Consider the following 10,690-nt stretch of genomic DNA (forward strand, 5'->3'; position numbering starts at 1 on the left):
AGACACCATTTCTCCTTGACCTTGCCCCCCCAACCAACTCTGTAATAAGAGGAATTAGTAGGTTCTTTCCCCCCCACACACTTAATCTATAGTCTCCTTATCCAGGTTTCTAAGAAAACTGAAATTTAGGGCTGTTGTTTTCTTCTTTAACTAAGTATTTGTTTTTTAGCAGTAGTAGGTTTATTGAAAAATAGGCCAAGTTTATATAATCTCCTGCCCCCACCTGCTGGTACACATTTCTCTTTTCTTGGCACCTAGCATTAGTGTGGAGAGTTGGCTTTAACTGACGAATCCATGCTGACATATTGCCATGAACAAAGTCATAGTTCCCAAGGTCTGCCCACATTAACTTTGTACATTCTGCGAATGTTAGCAAACACATAATAGCTTCTGTCCATGTTACTTATTGTATAGGATGCTTTCACTGCCCTCAAAGGCCCAAGTGTTCCGTTGGTTCATGTGTCCTTCCCCCACCCAACTCCAACTCCTGCCAAACACTCAACCTTTGGCTTCTTATTGTTTTGCCTTTCCTAGAATGTTCTCGCCTTTTCAGAAGACATCCTTACTCTTAGCAAAATGCTTTTAAAGTTCTTTCATGTCTTTCCTAGCTTCATTTATCTTTTACCCTTGAGTATTCTATTATTGAGGCAGCAGAAAATGCAGTGAGAGAGAGTTCACCCCATGGTTGACCATGAAGTAGATAATAGGCAAGCAGCAGCCAGCTCCACCCTCAATGACCTACACCCTCCGTCTCAGCTCCTCTCATCTCTTGAGTTTCCACAACCTCCCAAAGTAACCTGGGGACCAAGTATTCAAACATGAGCTGATGGAGACACGCTGCATTTCAACTGTAATACTTGGGAAGACAGCGCTGTGCTGTGGAGACAGCTAGAAAAGCTGGGAAAGTTTGGGACTGGATACAGAAGCTAAATTGGTAGAAGTGAGCAGAGGCACTGGCACACAGAGGGTGCTGTGAGCTGCTCTGGGTCTGTCCTAGAAAGAAAGTCATGAATTTTGGGGTTGTGCAGTGGGATAGATGTCCCTACTCTTTCTGTAGCCCATAGATGAGTTCACTGAAACAGTCCAAGAAAACTGAATGCATTGAATTATAAGGAAAAATAAACGCACTCATCATACACCAAGAAAACTAGGTAAAAATCAGCAACACAATACTCTTACAGAAATTCAAACTCATTTAGAAAATGTCCCATAAAGCAAAAAAGACTATAACCCCGGCATTGCAATCTAACTCTTAATAATTTGATGAAGTAGCTATAAACCTGAGGATAAATGACAAAGCAAAATCAAAAGAATTCAGGTGAACTATAATCAAAAGAAAAGTATATGAAACAGAAATTGTCAAAATTAAAGAATGAAACAGAAGGAGGGAAGGGGTTGTTCGGAAATAAAGGAAACTACAAGTAGCAAAAAGGAAATGATGAAGGCCATGGAAAATATAAATTTCCAATGCACATTCAAGATAAACTGAAATCATGAAGTCAGTTGTTGAGTTTGAATATTAAATCTCTGTACCAGTAGGTATTTCAGCGTCTCATTCCCAGCTGTGACACTATTTCAGGACTTTGGAGATAGGAAGAAGATCATTGAAGGCACATCCTTGGCTGGTGTGGGATGTCCTTCTGTACACTGTGAATATGTGTTGTTTTTATTGGTTGTTGGATGAAGCTGCTTTGGCAAGGCAGAATATAGCTAAGCAGGTAATACAAGCTGAGATACAGGAAGAAAGAAGGCAATCAGGTGAGACACCAGCAGCCATTGGAGAAGCAAGATATGAGGTAACAAACCATGAGCCTTGTGATAAAATATAAACTAATAAAAATGGGTTAATTTCAACGTAAGAGCTAGCCAATAATACGCCTGAGCTATCCACCAAGCAATTATGATTGATATTAAGCCTCTGAATAATTATTTCATAAAATGTTGCAGGAACCGGCAGACCAGAGAGAATCAGGTCCAGCAGGACCAAGTGAGACAGAGAAAAGCTTCCTGCTAAGCTTGGCAGTAGTTGTCTTGTTCCTAACCCCTTTCTGTCACTCTCCACTTCCTGTTCACAGTGACAAGCTCCCATCACACACCTCTACTGCCGAGATGGTCTACCCAAGAGGAAACAACCAAGCAGCCATGATGAGACAGTGAGTCCAAATCCACTGAGTTGTTCTATTTTATAATCAGTCACTGTAGAATAGAAGGGACAAACACACAAAACAGACTAGAAAGTGTTAAAAAGGCAAGCAGAGATACAGCCTAATATGGCTCAATCCCAAAGAAGAGAAAATGAAGCAATGAAGAAAATGTCATAGGATATAATTCAAGGAAACTGCCCAAGATGACAGAAAGCTTGAGTTGGTATACAAAAAAGACATTGTATATTCAGAAAAATAGTCCTAGAATAGCCATCACTAGAAGATATCAATAAATTATCATATTTTTAATTTTTCTACTCATTTTACATACCAACGACAGTCCCCCCTCCCTCTCCTCTCCTACACCCTCTCACCATACCCCAATCCATCCCCCATCCACTCCTCAGAAAGGGTGAGGCCTCTCATGAGGAGTCAACAAAGCCTGGAACATCAAGTTGAGACAGGACCAAGGCCCTCCCCACTGCATTAAGGCTGAGTAAGGCATCCCACCATAGGGAATGGGCTCCAAAAAGCCAGCTCATGCACCAGGGATGGATTCTGGTCCCACTGCCAGAGGCCACTCAAACAGACCAAACCACACAACTGTCACCCACATGCAGAGGGACTAGTTAGGTCTCATGCAGGCTCCCCAGCTGTCAGGCAAGAGTCACTGAGCTACCAAGAGCTCAGCTCCCCAGCTGTCTCTGTAGGTTTCCCCACCGTGATCTTAACTGCCCTCTTTGCTCATATAATCTCTTCTTCCTCTCTTTGACTGGACTCCCGGATCTCAGCCCAGTGCTTGGCTGTGAATCTCCGCATCTGCTTCCATCAGTTACTGGATGAATGTTCTCTTAACAATTAGGGAAGTCACCAATCTGATTATAGGAGACGGCCAATTCAGGCACCCTTTCCACTATTGCTTAGAGTCTTAGCTGGTCTCATCCTCGTGGATTCCTTGGAATTTCCCTAGGCCCAGGTTTCTCCCTAACGCATCAGTGGTTCCCTCTATCTAGATATCTTTTTTATTGCTCTCCCACTCCATCCCTCTCACAGCTCCACCATCCAGTTCCCTCGTGCTCTCAGGCCTCATTCTCTCCCCTCGACCACCCTCTACCCCCAGTTTACCCAAGAGAGTTCATTTATTTCCCCTTCCCAGGTTAATCCGTGTGTCCCTCTTGGGGTCCCCCTTGTTGCCTAGCCTCTCTGGAGCTGTGGGTTATAGTCTAGTTATCCTATGCTTTATATCGGGTGTCCACTTATGAGTGAGTGCATACCATGTTTGTCTCTCTGGGTCTGGGTTACCTCACTCAGAATGATTTTTTTCTAGTTTTATCTATTTGCTTGAAAATTTCATGATGTCGTTTTTAACAACTAATACTCCATTGTGTAAATGTACCACATTTTCTTTATCCATTCTTCGATTGAAAGGCACCTAGGTTGTTTCCAGGTTCTGATTATCATGAGTAATGCTGCTATGAACATAGTTGAGCAAGTGTCCTTTGATATGATTGAGCATCCTGGTTATAATGAACCCGGTAGTACAGAAAGAGGGAAGTAGCTTTTAATTCCTTTGCACAGGAGACCACTTCCTAAACACCAGTAGCACATACACTGAGAGCAACAAGCAATAAATGGAACCTCCTGAAACTGAGAAGCTTCTGTCATGCAAAGAACACAGTAAATAAGACAAAATGACAGCCTACATAATGGAAAAAGATCTTCACCAACCCCACACTGACAGAGAGCTAACCTCCAAAATATATAAAGAAGTCAAGAAACTAGACATCAAAATACCAAAAAATCCAAGTAAAAAATAGGGCACAGATATAAACAGAGAACTCTCAACAAAAGAATCTCAAATGGCCAAAAAGACATTTAAGGAATTGCACAACATCCTTAATCAACAGGGAAATGCAAATCAAAATGACTCCGAGATACCATCTTATACCAGTCAGAATGGCTAAGATAAAAAACACTGATGATGACAGCCTACGTTGGAGAGGATGTGGAGCAAGAGGAACACTTCTCCGTTGCTGGCGGGAGTGCAAACTTGTACAGCCACTTTGGAAATCGGTATAGTGGTTTCTCAGAAAATTGGGAATCAATGTACCTCAGGACCCAGCATTACCGCTCTTGAACAAATTATCATATCTTAAAAATAAAAAGAAAATGGGGAAAATATCGCTGGAGATGTCAAAAAAGGAGTAAGAGGAGGAAAAAGAAAAAGAAAAGTACAAAACATCAAAATCCAAGGGGCTGAAGAGATGACTTAGCAGTTGAGTCCACTTGTTGCTCTTGCAAAGGACCTGGATCTGAGCTCACAACCATCTTTAGCTCCAATTCCAGGGATCTGATGCCACTTTCTGACCTCTTTGGGCACAAAGCACACATGTGGTACTCATACATACAAGCAGGCAAAACACTCATAAAAATAAAATGAAATAAATTTTAAGTCAAAATCCTATTGGTTTTATTGATGCTCTCCTGCTCACAGTGAAGTTCTATTCTAATAAAAGAAATCATAAGTTGAAAATACTTGTGGTGGTTTAATTGACACATGCCCCCATAGGCTCAAGTATTTAAACACCTGGTCCCCAGTTGATGTCTGTGGTAGTTTGAATGAAGATAGTCCTCATGGGTGCAGGAATTTGAATGATTGTTCCTCAGTTGGTTGGAATGTTTGGGAAGGATCAGGAGGTGTGGCCTTGGTGGAGGAGGTGTGTCACTAGATATGAGTTTGAGGTTTCTAAAGTCCACCCTATCCCCAGTTAGCTCTCTCTGCCACATACTTGTGGCAGATGTCAACTCTCAGCTATGACTCCAGTGTTATGCCTGCCTGCCTGCCTGCCTGTCATCCTCTCTACCACGGTGATCATAAACTCCTTCTTCTATCTGCCTTGGACATGGTGTCTCATCAGAGCAATTGAAAAGTCACGAAGACTTAGTTAAACTAAGGAGCTGTGGGAATATGAGCCACGTCACCAGAGATGAGCTTGGAGAATCTGTAGCCATGACGCACTTCTCGGTTGTCCTCTCCATTTTGTTTTTGTAGTTGAGGATGTGAACTCTGACCTTCCTGCTCCCGCCATCACTCCTACCACTTGCTGCAGTGCCTCCCTATGGTGATGGATTCCTCTTATCCCTCTGAAACCCGTAAGCCAGAATAAACTCTCTTTCTTAGATTACTTTGGTTGTAGTGCAGTAATGAGTCCAGGCTACAAACTGAAATGCATTTAGTGCACCTCACCCAGTGAACATCTTAGTGTAAGGAAACAACACAATGCAGTGTTGGGTGCTAACTCTCAGCGTGGCTGCCTGTTACTCTCATCATCATAAAGCTGGGTGCTACCACTTGCGGCTGTTGCCCAGCAACATGAGAGAGTCCTGTGTAGCCTATCCCTAACCAATGTATAGTTTCTGCTAAATGTGTGTGATTATCATAAAGACAAAATATCATAATTAAACCAATTAGAGACCAAATTAGTCGGGAGACAGCAGGCTATGATCAGCATACAAAAATGTTCTAGAAAATAGAAAGTAGCAATACAACTCTCTTACTGAAAATTAAAATAGGTAATTTAAATATTCTAAGATAACTTTATAAAGTTACCTATTTTTTGCTAACTTTTATTTCAAAATTTTTATTCATTTTACATACCAGCCATTCCCCTCACTTCCCCCAACCCATCCCCGGCATCCACTCCTCAGGAAGGTAAGGCCTCCCATGGGGAGTCAACAAAGCCTGGAACATCAAGTTGAGACAGGACCAAGGCCCTCTCCATTGCATCAAGGCCGAGTAAGGCATCCCACCATAGGGAATGGGCTCCAAAAAGCCAGCTCATGCACCAGGGATGGATTCTGGTCCCACTGCCAGAGGCCATTCAAACAGACCAAACCACACAACTGTCACCCACATGCAGAGGGACGAGTTAGGTCCCATGCAGGCTCCCCAGCTGTCAGGCAAGGGTCAGTGAGCTCCTAAGAGCTCAGCTCCCCAGCTGTCTCTGTAGGTTTCCCCACCGTGATCTTAACTGCCCTCTTTGCTCATATAATCTCTTCTTCCTCTCTTTGACTGGACTCCCGGATCTCAGCCCAGTGCTTGGCTGTGAATCTCTGCATCTGCTTCCATCAGTTACTGGATGAAAGTTCTATGATGACAATTAGGGAAGTCACCAATCTGATTATAGGAGAAGGCCAGTTTAGGCACCCTTTCCACTCTTGCTTAGAATCTTAGCTGAGATCATCCTTGTGGATTCCTTGGAATTTCCCTAGCCCCAGGTTTCCCTAACCCCATAATGGGTCCCTCTATCTAGATATCTCCTTCATTATGAAGTTACCTATTGCACCAAAGATTGTATTAGGAAGTATTTAGAATCTATTCAAATGTTCAACAATGGAGGTGTGACCACATAAGTCAGACCGCATAAGTCATGGTGAATTTGATTGATTAAAAAAATATATCAGTTACATAAAAAACTAAGTTCCTTGTGTATCAATGTGAAAAAGATTCAGAACTATGAACATGGTATGTGCTTCTCACACCAAAAAGATGGGGGAAGAAGGATTGCATGAGCTGAGACATGTCAGTGTTGTTCAGACGCTAATGAAAGTACATCTCTAGAGGTCAGAAGAGCAGCAAGGCAGCAGGAGTGAAAAGACAGAGGGGAAAGCAACAAGGGACAAGAACAGCAAGATGAGCGTTCTTGTCTCCCAAGAACCATCTCGCAAGGGTCATGAGGTCCTTGGGAGGGAGATGGGATTCCATTAGAGGATTTTAAGATAAAGCATGACATTATCACGTTTGGCAGGCCAAAAGGAGCTCTAAAACTGCTGGGTTGATAATAGACTGCAAAGAGGAAAAGCACAGGGGCTTTCAGGAACCAGAGTGGCTTGCACTAGAATAGAGGCAAGGGCAGGGGCAGGGGGCAGGGAAGCATGAAGAGAGGCGGGGCGGGGGGGGGGACGGACAGTTGTGCAACCAAGCCTGTTTCTGGGTTGAAAATGAGGTGGGAGAGAAAGCAGAGCTGTTAATGATTCCCTAGCCCTTCCTCTGGCCTCTTCCCCTCCCCACGACCTGATGACCTTGTGTGCCTGGGCTCTGTGACATTCTGTCTCCTCACAGTCCTCTGGCAGCTGGGAAGTGGGCAGTGCTCTCTCCCCTTCTCTGAAGAGTTTCTCTTCTCATCCATTGTGGATGCTTTTTCACTTCTGACGTTCAAGGAGCATCCACTGAACTTCAGAACTGTCTTTGTTTGAAGTCTAACAGTGCAGCTTCTCCAAAAAGACCTGTGTTCGCTGCCTCCCTCATCTGATCAACACTTATGAAATTTCTGGTTTTAGTAGGGAAATGACATTAATCAAAATACAGGACTATTCTTTAAAGAATTTATGGTGTAGAGAGACTTACAGACTGTTATCAAAGAGTTCTGTGAATCGTGGTGTGAAGTAGAAATTTATCAGAAAAACATGCGGGCACAGCGCGCAACAGTTTGGGTGTCTCTGCCCGCAGCTGTAAGGCGTCAAGGAGGGGTCTGCCTGATTTGTAAGCAAAGGAGATAGTTTATCAAAGTCAGCAGGCTGCGCCTAGAGAGACGGAGCACACCCTTTCTTGGATGTGTAGGTAGGCTTGGGACAGAGAAGTAAAAAAATAAAATAAAATAACGTGTGGGGTTGGGAAGATCGGCATTTGCTTGGTAGGATCAGAGTGCAGCTGCGGTACATGAAAGCAAGAAAGGCCAAACCTTAGTGTGGATGCTGTCAAAGGGACCTTACCTGTGAGACCGTGTTTAAGGATAGAGCTGGAAAAATGAAACAAAAGAGAAAACAAAGATACAGAAATACGAGATGCAGAAATATGAGAGAGTCAAGCATTTAAAAAAAAGGTTCTTTATAAAGCCAAAGAACGGAGAAATCTCAGAGGTTTTTGTCTTTCAGCCTGGAGAGATGACTCAGCTGTTACGAGTTCTGACTACTCTTCCAGAGGACTGGAGCTTAATTCCCAGCGCCCACATGAAGGTTCACAATCATCTGTAATTCCAGTTCCAAGAGACCGGTGCCCTTTGGGAGACGATGATGTAGCCCCGCCTAGCCTCCATAAGGCGCTGGGTTTGATCTTCAGCACCACAAATAAATAAAAACATTTGGAATTTTTTTTTTTATCTTGATGATAACGAATTTCTGAATGTTGAAATTGGAAATGAACTATGAGGCTAGAAGAGCAATCCCAAAAGTAATCACCAGAAAAATAAATCTGTGGTTCTAGGATTACAACTGCAGGGGCCACACCCTAGTGAAATAGCGTTGTACAACAAGCCTTCCGTAAGAGTACTTGCGACTGTTGGAAGGAAAAGAACATTGGAGAGCGAGCGAGCTTTCCTTTGAATGCCTTTAAAAAACAACCTATACCATCTGATGGGCCTGAGGAAGAGAAGCATGCCCTCTGATGGCTGAGGAAGGGAAGCATGCCCTCTGAGGAGCCTGAGAAAGGGATGCTGACCTTGTCTCTCCTGTGATAATGATGATGGATTTCCCAGTAAGCTGTTTCCAATAACTCTTTTAAGTCCACAAAGAGAAACTGCGCTGGAAGTGACCCGAAAGACAGACTGTAGTCAGTAGATACTAGGGGCACTCTACTTTGAATCCCATCATAATACACCAATTTTTTTCTTAGAGTAATTTTTTTAAAAAAGCCTCAAAATGGTCGTTTCTAATCAAACTTGAGAGGTTTCCTTGTTGGACCTTTTTTTTTTTATTATATGATACAGTTCTAGGAAGAAACCTGCGTTTTAAGCTAGAAGGCCAAATCAAATGACATTAGGAACTAGATTATCAACAGACTGGAGTAGTTTCTGTTCCTCAGGCTCAGACTGCTTTTATTACAAGGTGCTGAGCCAATCAAAATCCAGACAGAGCCTTCGAAACTGCTGCCTTGCTTGCCTCAGTGATCTCTAAACCCAGAAACCCTTCAGGGGCCTCACTCCTGAAGAGAAAACTTAACACAGCACAGGCTTACTATTCCTCAGAACGACCCTTGAAATATTCCCATCTCATCTATAGTGTTCAATCTTGCTTGTCAGTCTGGTCGGATGAACTAAAGATACAGCTATAGGCATACGTGCGAGAGTGTTTCTTCCAAGTACTAACTGATAGGGGGAAGACAGTCCCCGGAGAGGACAGTACTTCCAACAGCAGCAGCCTAAAGAGAAAGAGGTTGGCTAGCCGGGGGTGGGGTGAAGCGGGGGTACTGCTGATTTTGCCTACCCGATTTTGGTCCTTAGTGCTAGGTACATCTATACTGTCACTGCTGTTCTTCACTGCTGACAATAGCTTCTCCGATCTTCCAGAGAAGGCTGGAGCTAGCAGCTCTCCGGAAGCCTCCGAGTTATTAATACCAGAACGGCAGAGTTGGGGCAGCCCGTCTCATAGACTCAGCAGCCACAGGGTTCTCAGCCTCTCCAGCATGCAGGGGCTCATTGTTGAACTACCCGGACTGTATTGTAATAGGCATGCATTCCATTGGTTCTGTTCCTCTAAAGATCTGTCACTGATACCCCTCCCTGTCCAAAGACTTTCTGGGTAGCAATGGAGCTGTATTCTAGATCTTAGAGTCGTAAATAATTAATTCATAATTTCCCACAGTGACTTACCTATATGACTAACTGGCAAGCCACCTCCCCACCCCCAGCCCCAAACTCAAATGGTTTCAACAGGGAAACTAGACCCCGCTATTGAGTTTATTCCGTTTATCAGTAGCATCCCTGTGGACAAAGAGATATTTGTTTACTTAGGAAAATCAACACTGTGTCAGGACAATAAAGTCTCAGAGACTTGCAGTCCCCATCAAAGTTCTCACACATTTTACATCAAAGCTTAAAAATCTCACAGTTTTTAGTGATCCTACTCCAGGTCAGTAAATACATTATTTTCCTCTTTGCATCTCATTCAAAGCAGCCTCGGGAACTGATTCAATGTGTTTACTGCAGCTAGGGCCTTGCAGGGGTCAGAAGTCTCATGAGCATCTTTTCAGCTCTTACAAGAAGTAAGAGACATGAGTCAAGAATAGAGGAATCTGCCGGGTGGTGGTGGCACACGCCTTTAATCCCAGCACTTGGGAGGCAGAGGCAGGCGGATCTCTGTGAGTTTGAGACCAGCCTGGTCTACAAGAGTTCCAGGACAGGCTCCAAAACCACAGAGAAACCCTGTCTCGAAAAACCAAAAAAAAAAAAAAAAAAAAAAAAAAGAATAGAGGAATCTTCTTGTTCCCAAAAAACAACACCAGCCAAATCACCTGGAGTCTGCAGCTAGAAGGCAGCTCAGAGAATTCTCTGGGCTTGCAGGTCCCTACTTCTGAACTTCATTTATTGTTGTCTCTATTCTATAATACGATGAGAAATATCACTCAGTAGCCTTTTCTCTGAGATGTGAACAGCCTCCACTAACATCCATGGCTTTTACAAAACCCTCCCTCGGTAAAACTTCCGAATTCCTCTAACCCTTCATTCTGTTTGCCCGCCAATGGAGCAATCAAGCTTTCCATGTCTTTACTC

Source organism: Chionomys nivalis, chromosome 18 (assembly GCF_950005125.1).
Source record: "Chionomys nivalis chromosome 18, mChiNiv1.1, whole genome shotgun sequence".
Taxonomy (NCBI): Eukaryota; Metazoa; Chordata; class Mammalia; order Rodentia; family Cricetidae; genus Chionomys; species Chionomys nivalis.